A 23,065-nucleotide genomic window follows, 5' to 3' on the forward strand; every position below is an offset into this window, starting at 1 on the left:
GGCCATTGAAAAGAACAGTCATCAGCCATGACGGCAATTCTCAGGAAGGAGGTATGTTTATAGTCATGAGAATAACTCACTGAGCTTGCTCATGGAGTCTGCCTTGGAGGTGACAAAAATTACCGGAAATTTGTAAATTGGATATATTTGCTAGAGAATCAGCTTTGTAACCTTATCAACACACGTGTGTGGGCTGATAGATTGTTTCAGAGGTACCTTGTAGTTGCTGTCAGCTATTGGCTTTGATTGGTTTTCTTGACAGCCTATATTTACTGTCATTATGCCTAATTCCCTGTTTACCAATTTGTAGGGAAATATCTCCGGGTGTTTTTCTGCCTCACTATTATCAGAGATCTTTTTCCTCCAGTCAGAATAAACCTAACTCCCTAATCATTCTATCCAATGCTTCAGTTAAAAACAAACACAGCCAAAAGCACTGAGTTCTCACCTGAACTTGTCATTTCTCAACCTTTCTTTTGGCTACTCTTTCTCCCCTGGTAAAAATATTTCAGCAGTTCAAATGGGAAGCTAGAAGGCTAGTATTTCTAGAACTTGCTGTTCTAACTTTACATTTTAAAGATCTATTTTATTTATTTAAAAGGCAGAATTACAGAGAGGCAGAGGCAGAGAGAGAGCGAGAGAGGTCTTCCATCCTCTGGTTCACTCCCCAGATGGTTGCAACCGATCCAAAGACAGGAGCCAGGAGCCAGGAGCCAGGAGCTTCTTCCGTGTCTCCCATACAGGTGCAGGGGTCCAAGGACTTGGGCCATCTTTCACTGCTTTCCCAGGCCATAGCAGATAGCTGGATTGTAAGTGGAGCATCCCAGACAGGAACTGGGACCCACATGGGATGCTGGCACTGCAGTCAATGGCCTTACCCACTACATCACAGTGCCAGCCCCTACAATCATTCTCACTCTACTGTAATCAGCCAGTCAATAAAATGATAGGAAATAAATGACACGCTTGCTGACTCACCCATTTTCTGCCATGTGCGCTTACCTTTCCTCTAGAAAGTGGACAGGTATTTTCCCTGAATTATGACCTTTTTTGGCCTCAAGGAAGACCTGATTCCAACACAGTCCTCCAAACTTAGCCAACAACATCCTCTCTAGAACCACCCTCATTACTAGCAGTTGCTCAGAACAATTAGCTTTTCCTGAAACAGGCCCTGTACCTTGACAGGTGTTGCTTTTTCCTGTTGAAAAGTACCCCATCCTCTCCATGAATATCACACTTTCTGAGTCCTATTCTACATCCAAATGATGCAATAATACCAAAGATAATTTGCAAGGGACACTTGCAGATATGGTTCCAAATTCTCACTTGGTGCTTCCTCTCAGTAGTTTTATATTAATATGTAGGGCAGAATATGAGATGATTTCTAAGTCAATATGGCTTCCTGTATGATGCTGGGCTACATGTGTTGTCTCTGGTGCTGGATTTCTGATTATGATACTTGGTTCTGTTCTCTTTATTCCTATAACTTTAAGCAAGTTACATTTCTGCACCTCTGCTTCCTAATCAGTGACATTGGGATAATAAAGTACCTAGTCAATCTTCTCTCCAGACCCATATGATTGGGATAATAATAGAACTTCAAAGGCAGCTGGGAGGATTAAATGAAATTAAAACATTAACAAAACACTGTTTTAATTATTAGAAAAATAGAGACTGCTTCAGAAATTCTATCTTAGCAAATTCCAAATTATAGTTCAAATTTGCCTGAAATAAAAATCAGAACAAAAAATTAAGAACACGAATCCTGCTTCCCCCAAAACTCAGAATGCCTAAACCAAGAGCATCTCAATGGCATATACTACATTTGATTAAGTAAGTGATTTGCTGCCCTACGCTTTGTCTCTCTTCCAGGCACTCTTCAGTCTCTCTCTTTCTTTGCTGTGTCTACCAAGGATCAGAAACCATGCCACAGACTTGAGATGTGCAAAATGCCTCATCAGGTCAGAGTTGTAATTAGGTGGTCAAAGGCGAGGTAAATGCACTTGTTCTTTCAGTCTTAGTTGGAACGTGTGCTCACTTATTTATTCACTCAACATTTGCCCCAGTTACTGGTGTATACATCTGCACATTTTATACAATCCAAATTTTAGCTTAGAATATTTGGGGTGTTAATGAAGCCATGTATCTAAAATCCTGAGTGATTAAAAAAAGATGCTAAGAAAACCAAGTGTTAATAGATGGAACTTTCCAGAATACCAAGTCCATTACACTTGGTATTGGTTGGGAATGCATCCAGTTTTGGATAATAAAATACAGACTAATTTTCCACCTTTAGGCTGCTGTGTCAATGGAATAAATACCTAACTGAACTTTTCCAGAATCAAGCCTCTGCCCTTCCAAATGCCCTCTTTCCTTCGTCCTCCTTCCTTTAACATCTCTACTGCATTTCTGTTGGCAATATTAAGAAACACCTGGTTGCTTTTATTGCCGTGAACTAAAACAAACCACCTCAGCCATATCACCCCAAGTATATCAGCCTTCAGTAACTCGGGATTACATTTTATTCTGCTTCTCAAATCCTGGTAGCCAGCATTTTGTTCATTGGAATATATTAACAATTGCTTTTTAAAAGTGGATATCTAAAAATAAATGTTACAGCAGAGTGATCTTGTTCCAGGTCAATGACTACTTCATTCATTACCTAATGTCCCTATTGGAATACAGCTAAAATAAAAGTCAGAGTTTGAGTTCTTCTACTAAAATATCAAAACTCAGCATCAGATAAATAATTTTGCTGTGCTTTCTTGGCCATCTAAGATGAGAAAAGTTGATAAGGGCATCTCAGTAATAATGTTCTAAAGATTTAAGGAGTAACTCCTAGGATTTGCATCACATTTAATTTTGTTGGAGGCGCTTTATAATGAAGACACCGAGGACAAAACGCAGATTCTTTTTATGACCCGGATTAAACCTTTCCACTTAGTTCTGACCTTTTCCACAGAGTTTAATCTTCTGGGTTTCAATTCCCCATTTGGAAAATGAGAATAAGCAAAACACATTCTACACGTGGGGATAGAAAGAGGTGTGAAACTGGGGCTGATGCTGTGCTGCAGCTGACTAATCTGCCACTAGTGAAGCCAGGATCCCATTTTGGTCTTGGCTACTCCTCCAATCCTCTTCCTGCTAATAACCCAAGAAAGCAGCAGAAGATGCCCCCACTGCTTGGGCCCCTGCCACCCACACAGAAGATCAGGATGAAGTTCCCCAGGCTCCTGGCTTTAGCCTGGTGTCAAACCAGTTGTTGCAACTGTTTTGGGAGTGAACCAGGGGAAAGAAGATCTCTCTCTCTCTCTCTCTCTCTCTCTCTCTCTCTCTTTCTCTCTTTCTCCCTCCCTCTCTCTCTCTCTCACTGCCTTTTAAACAAATAAAATAAATACTTAAAAAAGGAGGCATGAAACAGGTGGAACTGCTTCAGTGAAATGATGCTGTAGACATACATGTTTATCACTGGAACCTGCACTTAACTTGAAAATCTTAAATATACACAAAACAAGTCATATTTAGACACTAAGACATGTTATATTGATTCCAAATTAACTTCGTTTGTTTCCTTCTCTTAACTAAGAACTTTTTTATTTTTGTTGCCAAAGCAGAGGAAAACAATTTGGAATCATTAATATAAAGGTAAACTACAAAAGCTGAATCCAAAAGATCCAAAATACATCATATTCAGGGTAATTTAAACAAACTTAAAATTTGTTTGACAGGCAGAGAGACAGATAAAACTCCCCACCAAACACACACACACACACACACACAAATTTTCATTCACTTGTTCACTCTCCTAACAGCGACTGGAATGGGGCTGAGCTGAAGATGAGACCTGGGAAGCAATCCAGGTCTCCCATGCGGGTGGCAGGAACCTAAATACTTGGGCATCACTGCTGCCTCTCAGGGTCTAAATCAGGAGCAGAAACTGGGGATAGAACCCAGGAACTTTTTTTTTTTTTCTTGACAGGCAGAGTTAGACAGTGAGAGAGAGAGAGACAGGGAGAAAGGTCTTCCTTTTTCCATTGGTTCACTCCCCAAATGGCTGCTGCGGCTGGCGCACTGCGCCGATCTGAAGCTAGGAGCCAGGTGCTTCCTCCTGGTCTCCCATGCGGGTGCAGGGCCCAAGCACTTGAGCCATCCTCCACTGCCTTCTCAGGCCACAGCAGAGAGCTGGCCTGGAAGAGGAGCAACCAGGACAGAATCTGGCGCCCCAACCTGAACTAGAACCCGTGGTGCTGGTGCTGCAGACGGAGGTTTAGCCAATTGAGCCACGGCGCCAGCCAAACACAGGACCTTTCATGTGGGACATGGACATCTTAATTGCTAGGCCAACTGTCTGCTCCAATACTCAGAACAATTTTAATTGTTTCCTCTGGAAATAAAAGTAATGACCTACTTTTTGTCATGTCTAATACATTTGGAGTTTATACTCAACTTCAATACTGACAATATATAACATATGTATTTTCAAGTTTCTTGCATTGGATGTTCAATGCACCCATTTTTGAATGATTTTTCAATGTTTTAAACATTAATCATTACCTTAATAGATCCACCAAAATGGATGAATGGAGTATTAATAAAACATTAACTTACAGACTGGAATAAACATGATTTTTAGTAAATTTGAGCCTCAAAGATGACTTAGCTCTATTCTTCTATCAAATGCCTAAATCATCTCTTCAGTATTTGGTTGAAGGTCTATTCCGTAAATCGACAGCAGGCTCTAAGCACAGAGTAGTACTCAAGATACCGAAGACAGGTCTGTAAAATTGATTGCAACAGTCCAGAAATCCCAGGGCTGAATGGTTAGGTACCTAGGCTATCCTTTGGGTGACTGAATAGATGGAATTAATTTCTCTGTTTGCATGTGGGTTTAAATTCTACTTAGCATCTCACAAGATACCACTTACCAATTCTCTAGACAAATCAAACGCATTAAAAGTAAGTGGGAGTGGAGTGGGATTTGGCTTAGTGGTTAAGGTGCCACTTGGGATGCCTACATCCTGTACTGGAGTGACTAGGTTCAGGTCCTAGTTCCAGCTTCCTCCTAATGCATTCACCTGGTGCCTGTCACCTGAGCAGGAGACTTAGACTGAGTTTCTAAATCCTGACTTTGGCCTAGCCTAATCTTGCTGTTGTGGGCATCTGAGGGGAGTGAACCAATGGACCGAAGATCTCCTTTTGTCTGTCTGTCTCTCTGCCTGTCAAGTAAATAGAATAAAATAAAAATGCCAGCTGCCTATTAAATAACTGGAAATAAATGAAATGAGAAAAACACAGCAGCTAAAAGTTCAAATAAATTGTGGGTATGTTTTTGTTGTTCTCTGGATTTTTGTGTGAGAAGGATTTCACAGAATTCAGATTTAATTTCTTGAGGGCTTTCTCATTTCTTTAAATATCTACAATGAATAAGTCCTTTATTGATAATTTTGATTATTAGAAGAATAAGGGCTTATACTCTTTCACATGTTATCAAATATGTATGGAAAACTTCTCACTGACTATATGAGTGTGTATGTATGTGTATATATATATATAATTATAACATATATATATATAATTATATTAAACTCTTATTGAAGGAGACTGATAAAATCACTTTCAGACCAGGCTCATGATGACATCACTTTTGATTCAGTTTCCCTAGACACCACAGCACATTTGGAGCCCTGTATTGTTCCCCTCCATTTAAGAGTGTATTTACAGTTTTTTAATAATTTGTTTTATGTTAAAGAGTGACAGAGAGAGAAAGAGAGAGAGACAGAGACAGAGAGAGACAAGCTCCCATCAACCGGTTCACTTCCCAAATGGCTCAATGGCTGGCGCTGATCCAGTCCGAAGTCCAGAGCCAAGAACTCCATCCTGGTCTCCACATGGTTTGCAGGGGTCTGTGTGCCCCAGTCATCATTCATTGCTTTCCCAGGTGCATTAGCAGGGAGCAGGGTCAAAAGCAGAGCAGTCAGTGGAATAGCCAGGATTTGTCATAAGAAGCAGCTTAGCCTGCTGTGCAGCAACACTGACCTCTATGCTTAGCTTTGCGTATTCTCCAAGGATGCCTGGACATATTTGAGACAAATCATTGCTGCCTGGCTCCCTTACTCAGGCTCTACCAGAATTGAGTTTTCTGAGCACAGTTGCTTTCCCTTTGCTGCACAAGTGTGTGTGTAATTATGTTAAATGGACAGTAAAGGAAGTACAAATAATGTTCTTTGAGTCAATATTAAGTGCCAACCCTTGAGCCCAGCTCTTTATGTGCATGGCGCCATAAATCAACCTTCATTGTATTCACAGTAACCATGGAGATACTTCCCTATTTCGGGGGGCAGGGATAAGTCAGTCTGAGAGGCTTAGAAATTTGCCCTAGGTTTCAGAGCTTAGCATTACACTCCCACAATCTCCCAAGGGGAAAAGATTGGCCTGGGACCTTCACAGGGTGCACTAGAGCACTGCACTTGGGATGGAGGTTAAGGAGCTGATCCCTCCATCTGAGCCTGCAACAAAATAGGAAGTAGAAGACGGCAGCCCAGATCCATCTGTTCTCACTGCACTTAGGAATCCAAAGGGGCTGAGTGAGCATCAGTGCTGGAAAGTTACTGAACTATCCCAGGCCACATCTGTAACAATCACACCACATATCTGTGCTCTGAGAAATCAAGTAGGAACCAGAGGCCAGCACACGACTCGCCCATGACAGTTCCTCTATGAACACTCCCTAAATGAATGAATGAATGAAATGAACGAATGAGCACTCTTGACTTAAAACAATAAGGGAACAGGATGTTTCTGTCTTCTTGATGCAAACTAAAAGGGGATATCAGTCCTGTTCTGAAAAGTGTAATTATTTGGGGATACTTTTGGGAGAAACATGTAGCACATGATGGCACTGGTTGCACATTTGATGAACATGGTATAATTAAATGTCTCTTGAGTTTGTTATATTGCTATTTTGCATTCAGAGAATCCAACAAGATATTTGAGAGAGAGAAGTGTGGGGTATCTGTGACACACAGAACCTCCAGCTCCCACATTGAAGAGCCCTGTGGCTGACTCCATAACGTCTTGTGTGAAAAACATTCACAATTCTGCCCAACAAACTGTTGGGTTACCCATTGGAGTTCATTTGGAATAAGAGAATAACACACTGTTACTCAAAGCAGCATGGATGATTGGATGGTAGCTGTAAGATTGTTTTGTTTTTGCATGAGTATAAGGCAGTGCTTATATTTCCTTAAGATGATTAATTCAGCAATATTGTATTTCCTGTGATACACATAGATTCGGAGAGGTTTCAGGCTACAAGCTTGTATAGTGGCCATTCGGCATGCTCTGGTTTCACAGGTGAGAAAACCAAATCTCCGCCATGGTAGGTGGTGTGCCTCCATTTCAGCCAGCTAGCAGTTAAGTCAAATTTAATCCCTTGCCTCCAATCCATTTTCCTGCCATATTCTATTTTCTTTCTCTCTCTCTAGGTTTTTAAGTAAATGTCTATTGTGAGTGTCAGTAATATCCATATGGAGCTCCGCAAGAGGAATAATAAAAGGCCTTTCAACATAAGAAACTGAGCGTTACTGATGTCCAGGAAGCCCCTTCCTCCCTGTGCCTCCTCCCCCTGCCCCTGCAACCACTTTCCTGAGCTTCATGCTAATCATCCTCTTGTTTCTCTCCACAGCAAGCTACCTCTCTTGATTTCCAATGTCTCTTTTATTATGAGAGCCAAATGCACAGGTGTTCCCTGAAGCGCAATGGATATTTTATAGCTCTAATATAAGATCAGAATCCTAAAGCCATAAAAATAGCCAATTAGGCTTCCAGATCAATCTTGCACTTGCTTCCCATCAGTTACCCACAACCCTCTTTGGTTCTGAGATGACACCAATGACTCTGACCATTAAGAACTTGCTTTTTGGTGTTTCCACATCCTTTGATAGTATAAATATATAAGAATAATGAGTTCCTCTGGGGGATTCTTTGTTTCTCTGCATGTATTGCACTATCATATCCTACACATTTAATGTACTATTGTTTCAAAACCAGGAAACAATAATAACCAAACCAGACCTCTTCCCTTTGCAAGCACTAACCTGCTCACAGGGACAAACAGAAACATTTGTACTCAAGCACTGTCAGTTTTAATTTCTATTCTCTGATGAAGACCAAATCTGACTGGTACCATGGCAACATGTTGCCTAAAGCATCAAACAGGTATTACTCGTGCACAGTCCTGCACACAAATTTTCTTTATAAGTGTTCTGAGAGGTGTGATCTCCTGAAACTCACTGCATTAACAAAGGCTGAAGGAAATCTAATTAGTGTTTCCAGAAGTGCCTTTCTGCATTCTGATAATATCAGATTGCTAGTTCATATTTTTCTCCGTTTCCATGAGGTGCAGGCACTGCATGTGGATGGCCCAAGAGTGAAAAGTATGGGAGCACCAGAACACAGTCACCATCAACGCATGGGCTGCTGGGTGCTCCTCTGGCTTTCCACATTTCAGCCTGCTGCGTTTCCCACCTCTCTCCTTCCCTTCTTCCCTCCCTCAGCAGTGATAAATTCCGCACTCATTTCCTGAGTTTATGTGACAGCACGGCCTTGGCTGTAAAGTTGGTCCCTTGGCTTACAAACAGCTAAATATTCTCCGTGTGACAAGGAGGAAGAGGACACTTCCTGTGTACCTGTCACATGCCAGGGTATCTGCCTTGCCCATGGTCGCAGCAAATTTTTCTTTTTTTTAGAAATTAAAGTAACAAAGTTTATTAGGGAAAGGACATTCGTAAGAACGGATGATCACCTCTCCAGACAGGACCTGAGAGAGAGTGTCCAGTCACTTGGACTGGGGGGAGGAGCGAGGTCACATGGCTGAGTGGAGAGATTACACCTGGGCAGGCAGGTGGCCGACTCAGCATAGAGGCAGAGGGCTGAGCACGAAGTCTGGTTGAGGCCAGAGGTTTTTATGGAGATGGGTCTTTGTTTTCACACATCTCCTGAAACAAAGGGTTTTATGGATGTAGATATTAAGAAGCTCCTATCTTAGTTTTCCCCTGAAGGTATCAGACAGGAGGAGTTTAGTTAGAGGAAGGGTGAGCAAGACCCCCTGGAGAATTAGGATCCAGAGAAGGGTATTTGAAATGCAGATACTGGGCTTTATCTGGAAGGATGACGAAGATTGTTAGGCAGAAGGGGCGGGGACCCCCACCTGGCAGGTTATTGGGTAGGAGGGGGCAGGGCAGGATGTGAATAACTGGGCTGCCCCTGAAACGTTATCAGATGACTTTGAGATGCAGATGCATATGCTGGACATAGATGTCTTTTCTTTAGGCCTTTATGTCACACACACATAAGCTCATACCTGACTTCCTACCTAACATTCCTCCCTCAAGAGGGAATACCCAAAATTCTTCTTTGAGATTATAGATGGAGTTCCGTTTTCTGTAGCTTCTTCAAAGCTGGTATATGGGCGTCAAGGAGGATTGGGTATTTCCTCTTGCTATGTGTCTTTTTTTTTTTTTTTGACAGGCAGAGTGGACAGTGAAAGAGAGAGAAACAGAGAGAAAGGTCTTCCTTTGCCGTTGGTTCACCCTCCAATGGCCGCCGTGGCCGGTGCGCTGCGGCCGGCACACCGCGCTGATCCTATGGCAGGAGCCAGCCGCTTCTCCTGGTCTCCCATGGGGAGCAGGGCCCAAGCACTTGGGCCATCCTCCACTGCACTCCCTGGCCACAGCAGAGAGCTGGCCTGGAAGAGGGGCAACCAGGACAGAATCCGGCACCCCAACCGAGACTAGAACTCGGTGTGCCGGCGCCGCAAGGCAGAGGATTAGCCTGTTGAGCCACGGCGCCGGCTGCTATGTGTCTTATGGTGTGCAACAGTGGCCTTGGAAAGACTGTCCTGCTCGGTCCAGAGGGCTGCTCAGGTCGTCCAATGGAATGGGCTGGAAGCCTTGTCTGACAACCATTTGGAGTTTGACAGCTTTTATTCTGTTGGGGTCTCAGCAAATTTTCAAAGACATCTTCCCTACAAAGCACAGCTCTAACTGCTCTGATGAGAAAGTAAGAGACGGAGAGATTGAGGAACGTGGCACAAATCCAAGTTATGAAGTGGTGGAGCCAAGCTTTTCCCTAAGATCTTCTTGACTCTGACCTCCCTACCACACAACTCAAGGAGGCAGCCTACACACCACTTTTGTTCTCCAGGTGGTAGAGGTGGGGGCAGGTGCTACTAATATCATAACTTTCAAATATTGCACTGCAAGCTGAGAAGAAGTGTGTGCCTGACATTTGTGTTTCTTTGTGCATATGTGTGTATGTGAATGAGAGACAGTCAGAGGAGAGCAAGAGACAAAGAAGATAAGAAATATAATGACTTTTGATGATTCATTGATGTACCAGCCTGGACTGCCTCTAACAGCATGAAGACATGGCCAACAGTTTAAGGAAACCTACATATTGTACCTAGGACTGTAGAAGCTATCCCAACACATATGACATAAATGTTAATGAGCTTGCGAGATAGCAATTACTTTTTTCAGTGGCTAATAGTGCGGAGGAGATGTGCTAAGAAACTTTAAAGACAATGCACATTTTTTTTTTTTATCCATCAATGTGTATTCTTTCAAAAAAAGTCAAGGCTGAAAGTATTTACTGCTAAAAATATAGGTCATTGGACAGAGCCAAGTCTAAGTGCCATTTACTGGAAGGTTTCTGAGTTTTAAAACCTTATGGGGGCCGGCGCCGTGGCTTAACAGGCTAATCCTCCACCTTGTGGTGCCAGCACACTGGGTTCTAGTCCCAGTTGGGGTGCCGGATTCTATCCCGGTTGCCCCTCTTCCAGGCCAGCTCTCTGCTATGGCCCAGGAAGGCAGTGGAGGATGGCCCAAGTCCTTGCGCCCTGCACCCGCATGGGAGACCAGGAGAAGCACCTGGCTCCTGCCTTTGGATCAGCGCGATGCGCCGGCCGCAGCGGTCATTGGAGGGTGAACCAACGGCAAAAAGGAAGACCTTTCTCTCTGTTTCTCTCTCTCACTATCCACTCTGCCTGTCAAAAACAAAAACAAAAACAAAAACAAAAACAAACAACAAAACAAAACAAAACAAAAAAACACAAAAAACCTTATGGGACAATCGGTATTGAGGGCATAAGATCGCAACAAATGGAGTCAGGGCTGGTTGTGGAGGGCCTAAGTGACCTAAGGCCAAAGGAGACCGGAGGATAAGTTAATATTTCACTGCAAGGTTAGAAAAAAGGAGTTTACATTGGTCTGTATCCATTTAAAAGAAAAATAGATTGTGAATTAGGAAACCGTTTCTTCCTAAAGTTAGGAACTTGCTGCTCTTTCTCCACTTGAAATCAGAAGAAAAGATGCAAGAAGATAACACATTAGATTGTGTATTTAACTTTGTCCTCACCCTCATCCCACTAAGGAGTGCCTGGTTTCAATCCTAGCTCCAGCTGCTGATGAAGCTTCTTCCCAAAGCAGACCCTGGGAGGCAGTGAGGCTGGCTCAAGTAACCAGGCTCCTGCCATGAACATGGGAGACCCAGATTTAAGTCCTAACTCCAAGCTTTGGCCTGGCATTTTGAGTTGGAACCAGTGGGAGACAGGAGACCTATGTCAAACTGTTTGTGTGTGAGTCTCTATCTGTCTCTCAAATAAATAGATACAATGACAATAATACTAATAAATAAACAACACACATAGACTGAACATTCTCATTATGTCAGACCAAAGGTTTAGGTTCTTTTTGGAGAGGGGACTGGGAGTTGATTTTTTTCTATTTTTATTGTGCTAAAATACATATAACACATTTCCCATATGAATCATTTTAAGTATATGGGAAATCATTTTGAGTATATAGTTCCATGGTATTAAATACATTCCTTTTTTTTCCCACTTCTGCCTCTCCACAGATCTTTCTTTCTTTCCTTCTTTCTTTCTTTCTTTCTTTCTTTCTTTCTTTCTTTCTTTCTTTCTTTCTTTCTTTCTTTCTTTCTTTCCTTCTTTCTTTCTTCCTTCCTTCCTTCCTTCCTTCCTTCCTTCCTTCCTCCCTCCCTCCCTCCTTCCCTCCCTCCCTCCTTCCCTTCCTTCCTTCCTTCCTTCTACAGGCAGAGTTAGACAGTGAGAGAGAGAGACAGAGAGAAAGGTCTTCCTTTTCCGTTGGTTCACCCCCCAAGTGGCTGCTACGGCCGGTGCGCTGCGCCAATCTGAAGCCAGGAGCCAGGTGCTTCCTCCTGGTCTCCCACGTGGGTGCAGGGCCCAAGCACCTGGACCATCCTCCACTGCCTTGCCGGGCCACAGCTGAGAGCTGGACTGGAAGAGGAGCAACCAGGACAGAATCCGGCGCCCCAACCAGGACTAGAACCTGGGGTACCGGCGCCGCAGGTGGAGGACCAGCTAAGTGGGCCGCAGAGTTGGCCTAAATACATTCCTAATGTTGTACAACCATCCATGCCCAGAACCCTTATTGTCTTGTGCAACTGAAACTATATTTTTTAAACACTCACTTCCCATTTCTCTGCTCACCAGCAATCACCATTGCACTTTCTGTCTATGAATTTGGCTACTCTAAGTACTTCATACAGGGGAATCACATAGAATTCATCTTTTTGTGACTAGCACAATGTCCTCAAGTTTCATGCATGCTGCAGCATGAGACACAGTTTCCTGCCACTTTAAATCTGAGTAATATTCCATCCACATTCATACACTACATATTGTATACCCATTCATCTGTTGATAACACTTATTCCCAAGTTGTAGCTACTGTACATAATGTACCATATTGTACATGGGTGTGCAAACATCTCCTAGAGATCTTGTTTGGTTTGGATATACAAGTATACCTAGAAATGGAACTGCTGGGTCAAATGGTAATTCTCTTTTTAATATTGTGAGGTCCTGCCATGCTGTTTTCCATTGCAGCTGCTGTTTTGCACATCCCCTAACAGTACAGAAATATTGGAACTTCTTTTTTTTTTTGACAGGCAGAGTGGATAGTGAGAGAGAGAGAGAGAGACAAAGAGAAAGGTCTTCCTTTTGCCGTTGGTTCACCCTCCAATGGCCGCCACAGCCAGCACGCTGTGGCTGGCGCATCATGCTGATTCGAAGCCAGGAGCCAGGTGCTTCTCCTGGTCTCCCATGCGGGTGCAGGACCCAAGCACTTGGGCCATCCTCCACTGCACTCCCTGGCCACAGCAGAGAGCTGGCCTGGAAGAGGGGCAACCGGGACAGAAACCGGTGCCCCGACCGGGACTAGAACCTGGTGTGCTGGCGCCGCAAGGCAGAGGATTAGCCTATTGAGCCGCAGCACCGGCCTGGAACTTCTTGAAATACTTGCCAATAGTTGTCATTTTCATAGCAGCCATTCAAATGGCTGAAAGGCAGTAGCTCATGATGGTTTTGATGTGCATTTTCTCAATGGTTAGCATTGTTGGGTGTCTTCTCATGTGCTTACTTCTCCTTTGGGGAAATGTCTATGCATGTATTTTGCCCATTTCTGCATCAGGTGTTTGTTTTTTTTGTTGTTGAGCTGATGAGTGTGTTCTTGTGCTTCTCCATTTCAGACGGGAAAGAAGGAAGCAAGAAGACAACAGAGGCAGATGGAGCACCCTACAGGTGGCAGAAGTTAGAGGTTCTTTCCATGGCTTCTTTTCTTTCTGACACAACACTGCAACTTAGATCATTCAGTCTTTTTTCCAGACAGAAGACCTACAGCCCAGTATGGTTAATACACTTTATGTTACCTAGTGAGTAAAAATTCAAAAGATAAATACATAATGGGATTCCTCTGCAGTGAGGTCTTCACCACAGGTATGGAGTCTGGAATCATGGCTCTGTCCCAAGTCCTCCTGTTCCAGGTGATGTCACTCTTATTAGCCTGCATCCCATTAGGGTAGCAGGGCAGGATCTGTATTAGAGAAGAATTGCACTTTTGTTATACTTTCTGTGTCTATGCTTTAACAGTTCCTCTTGCACAGCCTATGCATACGTTTATGTCTTTGTCCTACAATGTGTAATCTTAACCACTTCACTGGTTTCACTTTTTCTTTTGTAGTCTAGAAATTCTACCCTTTCTCCCACTATTTGTTCTTTATTCTGCATTCTTTATTTCCTAGACTTAGCACTGATATGTTCTGGTGTGTGTTCCTGAGATCTCATTATTGTCAAATCCAACAGGCTCTTCTCAGTTCTCATCTTTTAATATTCATTTTATTGGGAATACAATGAGAAAGAGGGAGAGGGAGGGAGGGAGGGATGGAGAGAGAGAGAGAGAGAGAGAGAGAGAGAGAGAGAGAGAGAGAGAAGCCATCCACAGGTTCACTCCCTAAATGCCTGTAACAGCTGGAGCTAGGTGAGACCAAAGCCAAGAAACCAGAACTCAATCAATCAGTCTCCTATGTGGTAGCAGGGTCAGAAGGAGGTTGGAACTGGGAGTGGGGTTGGGACTTGAACCCAGGCACTCTGATTTGGGACTCAGCGTCCTAAGCAGCATTTTAACCACTGTGCTAAATGCCTACCCCCTCAGTTCTCATCTTCATGATACCTCAGGACATTTTTCTTGAATTGGCTCATGATCTTCTGATATGCCTATCCCTCTCTCCTTCCTTCTCTTTCACTGGCTTTTCTTCCACTCCAACCCTCTCTTGGTGGTGTCCCCCAGACTGTAATTGGCCTTCTCCTCCAGTGAGCTCTCTTTAAGTGGTCTTTTCTGTTTTTATCACTTCAACAATCAACTTAGCTCATGTTATTGTGATGCAGCCTTTCCAATCCTCTCCAGGCAAAATCTGTCACTTGCTTTTTTTGGGTGTCCACTCTCTGTTGGTTCTACTCATTACAACCTTTGCATTTACTCATTAATATGCTGCTCTCCATCCCTTGACTGTAAGCTCTTTAAGGGTAAATGGTCACAGTCACTTTGATTCCTCTATTACCCAAGTCAGTGCCTACCATGGATAGGTACTCAATAAATGTTTATTGAGTAAATGAGAGTTGCAATTAATGAAGATAAACTTCAAGTCCTAATTAAGACTTTATAGATGTGTTGCTGAATCTTAAGAATAAAGAGTGATTTGCAGGATCTTTGAGCTTCAAGGTTAAGTTCATGTTATTCCCACTTGACTTGTATTTTTCTGATCCCTGATGTCTTATCACATCTCCCCTCTGCCAGCAACTCTACATTTGAAATCATCCCATTGCCTCCTTAATGTCCAACACATCTTCTTCCACCCGAAATTTAAATAAATATTTTCTTCTGTGTCCACAAAAATTTAGAAAATGGAATTAACTCCAAAAATTTTTGTGTAACAATGTCACTTTCCTATGCTGATTTTTTAAAAAAACTGTGAAACTGTGTTTTGCATTAATTTATCCAGTCATTTGTTCCAAGGACCTTTGTTAAAAATATTTCTAACAAATCATAGAAAATGTGTTAGATTTTAAATTTTGAGTTTTGTTTTTTTTAGATGAAGATATTTGTTGTATTTATTTGAGAGACAGGGTGACAGAGAGAGAGGGAGAGACAAAGAGAGAAAGATCTTCCATCTGCTGATTCACTCCCCAAATAGCTGCAATGGTTAGGGCTGGGCCAGGCTGTGACTAGGTGGTACCCAGGGACATGGAACTCTATTTGGTTGTATTTCAATGGGGTAGCAGGGGATTAAGTACTTGGGCCATCTTCCACTGCTTTCTCAGCTACATTAGCAATGAGCTGGAAGAAAGCTGCTGGTACAGGAATTCATGTCCATTTGGGATGCTGGCATCATAGGCTGCAGCTTAATCCACTGTGCCACAAAGCTGGCCCCTTAAAATTTGAATTTTAACACAGTGTTTTAACTAATAAACGCCTTCCTTCCTGGGAGCTTCCCACCCCAGAACCCCCTACTTTCCATCCCACCGCCGGTGAGCCCCATGCCCTATAGCATTGTCCAAGTGTTTGAACTGATAATATTATCTATGTTTAAAAAGTTTAGGAGTTGTGGAGTCTCCTTAATCTCACAGTACCTCAGACTTCTTCTACAGTTGAGTTTTTAGCATTGGAAATTTGGCTTCACAATGAAAGTGCTGACAAAATCTTAGGCAGGCAGTGCTCAGCAGGCCCTGTCCTTTTGCAATCAGCCACTCATTGTGAGCTTTGAAGAGTGAATCTCCATGTGATTTTCTACTAACAAACGTTTACACATCCAGTGAATCAATGGCTCCTTCCCCAACCCCCTTGGCACATTCTAACTTGCATCTGGCTCTGACAGTATGTGGGGCAGGGCTCTCTCTTTCTCTCTCTCTCTCTCTCTCTCTCTCTCTCTCTCTCACATACACACACACACACACTCTCTCTCTCTCTCTCCTATGTATGGGCAGTACCCTAAGAAAAAGAAAAAGAAAAAGTCTTTCTCAAATCATTCAGTAGGAGATGATTCTGGCTCTTTATTCCTCCGATGTCATCAAGAAAACACTGGTGTACATGATTTAAAGCTCAGTCTAACTCCAACCTGACAAGTAAATGCAGAATATATTTGTATACCAGAATGCACACTTGGTGATGTGGGCATCCCTGGTTCACCCATTCATTTGGGACTGGGCTAGAAAATCATTATCCTGTAACTGTCTGTGGTTTCCTAAGCAAAAAAAAAATCAATTTGGGAAAAATACCATAGTAAGCCACTTCTGAATTTTTTATTAAGTTGACCTCACCTGTCTTCCTTTTTTGTTTCTGCTCAGCAAGTATTTTGATTGCTATTCACAGTGTTTATTTTTACTGTTTATAAATAACAAATTAGAGTATGTTGAGAGTCAGTCAAAGCAAATTTCAGCTGTAAGTTTGGGCACTGGCTGAAGGACAGGTAAATGGAAACTAAATGTGGGCATCTGTTTCCCTCAATGTGCAAAGTGCTGGAGCACTGAAATGTGGGAGGCTAGAGGCAGGCAAAGAATGAAGTCATGAGAAAGACTGAAGGGCATTGAGTGGCCGGGGCACTGTTCCCACAGCAGAAGGCTGGCCTTCTATTGCTACTTCTCTGTTTCACATAGGGGTGACCTAACCACCCTGGGCCTTTCCTGCAGGTCTCTTCTGTCTGTGGCCATCCACAGACCACTGATGACACTATGTGCTCACCACACAGGTGGCCTGGGCCATTGCCTGTGTGTATGCATGCCCGCACACCTCCGAGGAAAGGACAGAGGCGAGAGAAGGAATACCAAGGAGAAAAATACCATGATTTGTGCTTGATTATTGCAGATAATTAAGTAGAATCTAAAAATAGGCCCCTTATTTCATATTATGTTCGAAATGATTCAAATTCAAAGCTATTCACAGCTGTGTTGGGGGCTGATACACCATACAGAGCTGATTTCCAGCACTTGAATCAGTGACAGGCAGATTAGGTTTCTCCCTGCACTTCTAAGTATAACTTGGGGTGGTACCGTGACTCAGAGACTATTGAATGTGAAGTACAGAGATCAATAATATCACTCTGCCCATGACACGCATTGCTTATTCTGCCAATACCTGTAAATAGAGCAGGCCAAGAGGGCCAACATGCCATGTGAGTTTTGTGATTCTTTTCTCACAAAGCTATTAGTGCTGAGTCTTCAAAATTGAACTCCAGATATGAACTTACTAAGCAAACTAGTGAGTTACTATCTTATTGATCTAATTACTGAAATCCCCAAGTCCTGAACAATGAAGAAACAAAGCTCAAAAATAAGAAATACAGGAGAAAAGATTGTAACACTATTAAAGGGTATATGCAAGAATGTATGCTGCTATAGAAAGTTCTACCAAGTGTTAGAAAGAACTCTAATTGTGTGTTGTAAGCAACCTCCATCATCCTGTTGCTCTAAGACGACCACCACTAGCACTGCTGAACAGAGTCAAGAACCACACCAATCGCCTCTCCTTCTGCTTTTGTTCATGTTGCTGTGTTTTCCTCACAGAACATTCTTTTCCTGGTCACTTCATCATCACAAAGTGTTAGGCATCATTTGTGACCCAGCTTGCCATTCCCTGATATTCTTGTTGTTTGAACTCCAACAATATGGCTTTTCTACAGCCCCTTTATTGAATATCAAATAGCAACCAATAGGACATAGTGCATTGATTCATACTGATGTTTTGGTCTTTCTTTTTCCTTTAGATTGAATTTTGTGAGCGCAAGAGCTATGTCATTAGTTTTTGTATCAATCTTGCCTACATAGGGCTTTTTTTCCCCAAAGATTTATTTATTTATTTTGAAATCTAGAGTTACTGAAAGAGAAAGAGAGAGAGAGAGATCTTCCATCCACTGGTTCATTCCCCAGATGGGTCAGGCTGAAGCAATGAGCCAGGAGCTTCATCTGGGTCATCCACATGGGTAGCAAGGGCCCAAGAACTTGGGCCATCTTCCACTGCTTTTTTTGGGCCATTAGTAGGGAGCTGGAAAAGAAGTGGAGCAGCAGGACATGAACTGGTGCTCTTACGGGATGCTGGCATCCCAGGTGGTGGCTTTACCTTCCACACCACGATGTCTGCCCCTAACACAGGGCTTTGTCAAAAACCAGGCTTCCATTCTTCCCTCTAGTCCACAAGTATCCCTTGATTGCATGCTCTGTGCTGAGAGTGGTGGTTCCACTCCATCAGGAGGGATGTGTGACTCCCTCCCCTTGCTTGTGCTGCCTCTACTGAATTTGCCAGCACTTGGAAGGCAAGGTAGGTCATTTAGATTTCATCATATTAGAGTGCTAAATGCTATTTGGTATATTAATCTAGGTAGAAATCCAGAAAAAAAATGAAGCACAGAACCCCACACAAAAAAATCAAATCACAACTGTCTAATATGGAGGCTAGTATTTCATAATTTCTGTATGGTTTGGCTCTTCACAATTTCTCTTTGGTCAGACTTTTGTCACATGTCTTGTGAAACTTAGGTCTGCTTTCCTTACAATTTTGGTTCGAATCAAGACTCTGATGAAGCTATCTCTAAAATTTGTTTCATTAAAAATGAACCATTGCTACTCAACAGAATATTTAAAATAGCGTGTAAAGGTGGAAACAATGAAGTAGGAAAGAGAAAAAGTTAGGAGACTTCTTGGAATTCCTCTCTTTGAATTCACATGGGGAGCTATTTGTGCTCTGACCTACATCTCAAGAGATTTGCCCCATTCTCAGTTTTGTAACAATTATTTCCCTAACTGACTCCTGTGCCTTTGAAGGAGAAACCTGAGACACTGCAGAAGTCTTCTTAGGAAATGTATATGAAAATGACCAACTTTACACTATGTCTCAAAAACCATTAAATTCAGCAATTTTACTTTTAGGTATTTATTTTTGAGAAAAAATTAGTTTTCTATCAAGATTAAGTCCTTTATGTATTTGTCATAGCATTACTTACTATAGAAAATGTATATGATAATTTGTGACTTTAAAAATAGAGAATTATGGTGCCAGCACCGTGGCTTACTTGGTTAATCCTCCGCCTGTGGCGCCGGCATCCCATGAGGACGCCGGGTTCTAGTCCCAGTTGCTCCTCTTCCAGTCCAGCTCTCTGCTGTGGCCCGGGAGGGCCGTGGAGGATGGCCCAAGTGCTTGGGCCCCTGCACCCGCATGGGAGACCAGGAGGAAGCACCTGGCTCCTGGCTTCAGATGGGTGTAGTTCCGGCCATAGTGGCCATTTGGGGAGTGAACCAACGGAAGTAAAACTTTTCTCTCTGTCTCTCTCTCACTGTCTGTAACTCTACCTGTCAAATAAATAAAAAATAGAGAATTACTTGAAAAGAAAAGAATAAACTATATGTGGGGTGGCATTAAAAATGATATGGAATTACATATACTATAAGCTCATTATGGGTTTACCCAAAAAACAGAGGTTACAAAACATTATCCATGGTTTGATTCTATTTTAACATAATATATATTAAAATATCAAAGAAGCCTGCAAATGTAAGCATCAAAATACAATTACTGGGACCAGGGGGTTAAGCCACCAGCTGTAATGCTAGCATCCCATATGAGTGCTGGTTCGAGTCCCAGCTGCTCCACTTCCAATCCAGCTAATGTGCCTGTGAAAGGAGCTAAAGATGGACCACGTGCTTGGGCCACTGCCACCTATGTGGGAGACCTGGGCGGACTTCCTGGCTCCTGGCTTTAGCTTGGCCTGTCCCCAGCTGTTGGGGCCATTTGGGGAATGAACCAGCAGATGGAAGACGGATTGATTTCTCTCTCTCTCTCTCTGTCTTTTTTTTTACAGGCAGAGTTAGACAGTGAGAGAGAGAGAGAGAGAGACAGAGAGAAAGATCTTCCTTTTCCATTGGTTCACTCCCCAAATGGCTGCTGTGGCTGGCGCACTGCGCCAATCCTAAGCCAGGAGCCAGGTGCTTCCTCCTGGTCTCCCATGCGGGTGCAGGGCCCAAGCACTTGGGCCATCCTCCACTGCCTTCCCGGGTCACAGCAGAGAGCTGGACTGGAAGAGGAGCAACCAAAGCCAGGAGCCAGGTGCTTCCTCCTGGTCTCCCATGCAGGTGCAGGGCCCAAGCATTGGGCCATCCTCCACTGCCTTCCCGGGCCACAGCAGAGAGCTGGACTGGAAGAGGAGCAACCAGGACAGAATCCAGTGCCCTAACCTGGACTAGAACCCGGAGTGCTGGCGCCACAGGTGGAGGATTAGCCAAGTGAGCCATGGCGCTGGCCATTTCCCTCTCTCTCTTTCTATGTATCTCCCTCTTTCATTGCTAACTCAACTTTTACATAAATAAATAACTTCTAAAAATATATAATCCCTAATTATTTCTCAGTGGCAGAATTTTTAATATTTTTGAGTGACAGGAAGGTGATTTATAGTTTCTCCTTTGCATATTGATGTTTTCTATTTTATCTGCAATAAAATTGAAAGTAAAAAATAATATTTTAAAACATCTAAATATGGAGCTGGCACCTCATCTCTGTCTCACTGCCACAACTGCCTAGAAGCTGGCGCTGATCCCGGCCAGCGAGAGTACCAGGAACCTGGAGAACCACTTTGGCGCTGGTAGGATGCTGACCTGGGCCAGGTAGGCTATGAGGAGACAAAGCATGCAGGCAGGCCCTGCAAGATGCTGGCTATGAATCTGACAACTGCTTTACCTCAGTGCAGGAAAGAGCTGTCTGGATCCTCTGGATGGTGCTGGATGCCACTGACCAGATGTGGCTGCCAGCTGTGGGGACTTGGTGCCTCAACAAGCTGCACTTTGGGAGGCTGTGACAGACCTCAGTAAAGCAGAAACTGCCACCAAGCATGGTGATGCCCAGGTGAAGATCTGGCAGTGCTCCTATGTCATCTCTCTGCCTCCCATGGAGCCTGATCCTTTCCACAGCAACATCACTAAGGATGGTAAGTATGCAGACTTCACTGGAGATCAGCTGCCCTCCTGGGAGAGTCTGAAGGACACTATGGCCACAGCCCTGCCCTCCTGCAATGAAGAGATCATGCTCCACATCAAGGAGGGGAAATGGGTACTGATCGCAAGGCATAGCAACAGCCTTTGGGGCATTGCCAAGCATCTAAGGGTCTCTCTGAAGAGGGTATCATGGAGCTAACTGGAAGCCCGTCAAACCCATGCAGTTCCTGGGGGATGAAGAGACCATGGGTAAAGCTACAGAAGCTATGGCTGTCCAGGGCAAGGACAAGAAGTGAAGGCAAGTGGGAAGAACACTATCCCCAGCACTACCCTCCCTGCCCACCCAATCCTCTGCACCTGTCTCCTGCACATGTCACACTGACCACCTCTGTAGGCACCTAAGGTTGTAGCTGCGGCTGCAGACTGGGGGCTCCTGCTTTCCTTTCAACCATTTTGTCTCCTGCACCGCCCCCTTCACAAAATCTAGTCAGGATGGCATCCATGAGGTACTGGCTTTCGGTCCAACTAAAGGAAGACTCCTCTCACCCACAGAGTTGAGAGGTCCAAACACTCGTGTCTGCCAGTGCACTGTTTACTAAGCGCCTGCTGGAGTTGGGAGAGGAAGGAGTTATGCTAAGTCTTAACCAATTAGGAGAGGCAGGAGAGTTTGCTGTGTTCCCAGGAGCCAGTCCTCTGTGCTTCTGCAGTCAGGCCACTGCCCTGGGGGCTGCAGTCATTCCAGTGGAAGATTAATGTAACCTGGACAGTGACTTAAAAACACAACCACCACTTCCTCCCTTACCCAAGAGAAGCTGGCCCTAGAAAGGTTGGGATCAAGCCCGAATTTAGTTTCTGTGATACATTTACTTTTATAAAAACACACACATATAAAATTGATACTAAACAAAAGCTCTTCCGAGGTTCCTAGTGGTCGTTCAAAATAGTCCCCCTTGTGGTTCTTGGTGTTGGTTCAAATAGTTGCCCAGGAAGTCACCAGAAAATAAGCCATTCCTCACACAGATATGGGAAAAACCTGGTCTCTAATCCTAGGACTGTCTCCTGCTGTCTGTCTTGGGATCCTTTTCCTGCCTTGTTCTGTGGCAGCGAAATGCCTCTTGATTGTGTCCAAGTGTGTCTCTGAATGGTTTTTCCCAGTCGCTTGGCCCTGCTATGAGGGCCCAGTACTCATTTTGAGCATAACTGTACTAAATCTTTTTTTCTGGATCACAGTAGTAAAGTAATGATGTGCATATAAAAAGCATTTGACTATGTAGATGTTTCACAAATACAGTATTTTGAGGAAAACCCATGTCTTTTTAAGGATATAAAATAGCTCTATGATTTTCCACAGAAACTTGTAAGCAACTGAGAAACCAATAACAATGAAAAACCTTCTGAGCATGATAAACATAGAATCAATGAATCAAATATGTCTTGAGGTTCTTCAACATTATAGGCTCTTTTTGATAGTGCCTGCCTGCTTGCATATGGCTTGTCTTTCAGTGGAGGTGAAAGCAAATACAAGTTGCAATGATAATACATGTGTAAGTGAATAATATTTCAAATACTATGGAGAAAATGATGCAGTATATGGAGCTAGGAGAGTCAGTTGGTGGGCATGGGGCAATGTGTATGAAGAGAGAGGAGCGTGTGGTGATCTTGAAGATGACAGGGCAAAGCGTCAGTGAATGTAAGTCCTTGATGAGGAAGCAAACC

The 23,065-nt window shown here is 43.4% G+C and overlaps 1 protein-coding gene and 1 pseudogene across 1 annotated transcript in view; one reads left to right on the plus strand and one right to left on the minus strand.

Annotated features, from left to right (window-relative positions):
- XKR4 (XK related 4) overlaps positions 1 to 23,065 on the minus strand; it is a 474,714-nt gene that overhangs the window by 125,195 nt on the left and 326,454 nt on the right. The window lies entirely within an intron of this gene.
- Positions 28 to 21,645, plus strand: LOC133758180 (phosphoglycerate mutase 1-like; annotated as a pseudogene).

This window comes from Lepus europaeus, chromosome 4 (assembly GCF_033115175.1).
Source record: "Lepus europaeus isolate LE1 chromosome 4, mLepTim1.pri, whole genome shotgun sequence".
Classification (NCBI taxonomy): domain Eukaryota; kingdom Metazoa; phylum Chordata; class Mammalia; order Lagomorpha; family Leporidae; genus Lepus; species Lepus europaeus.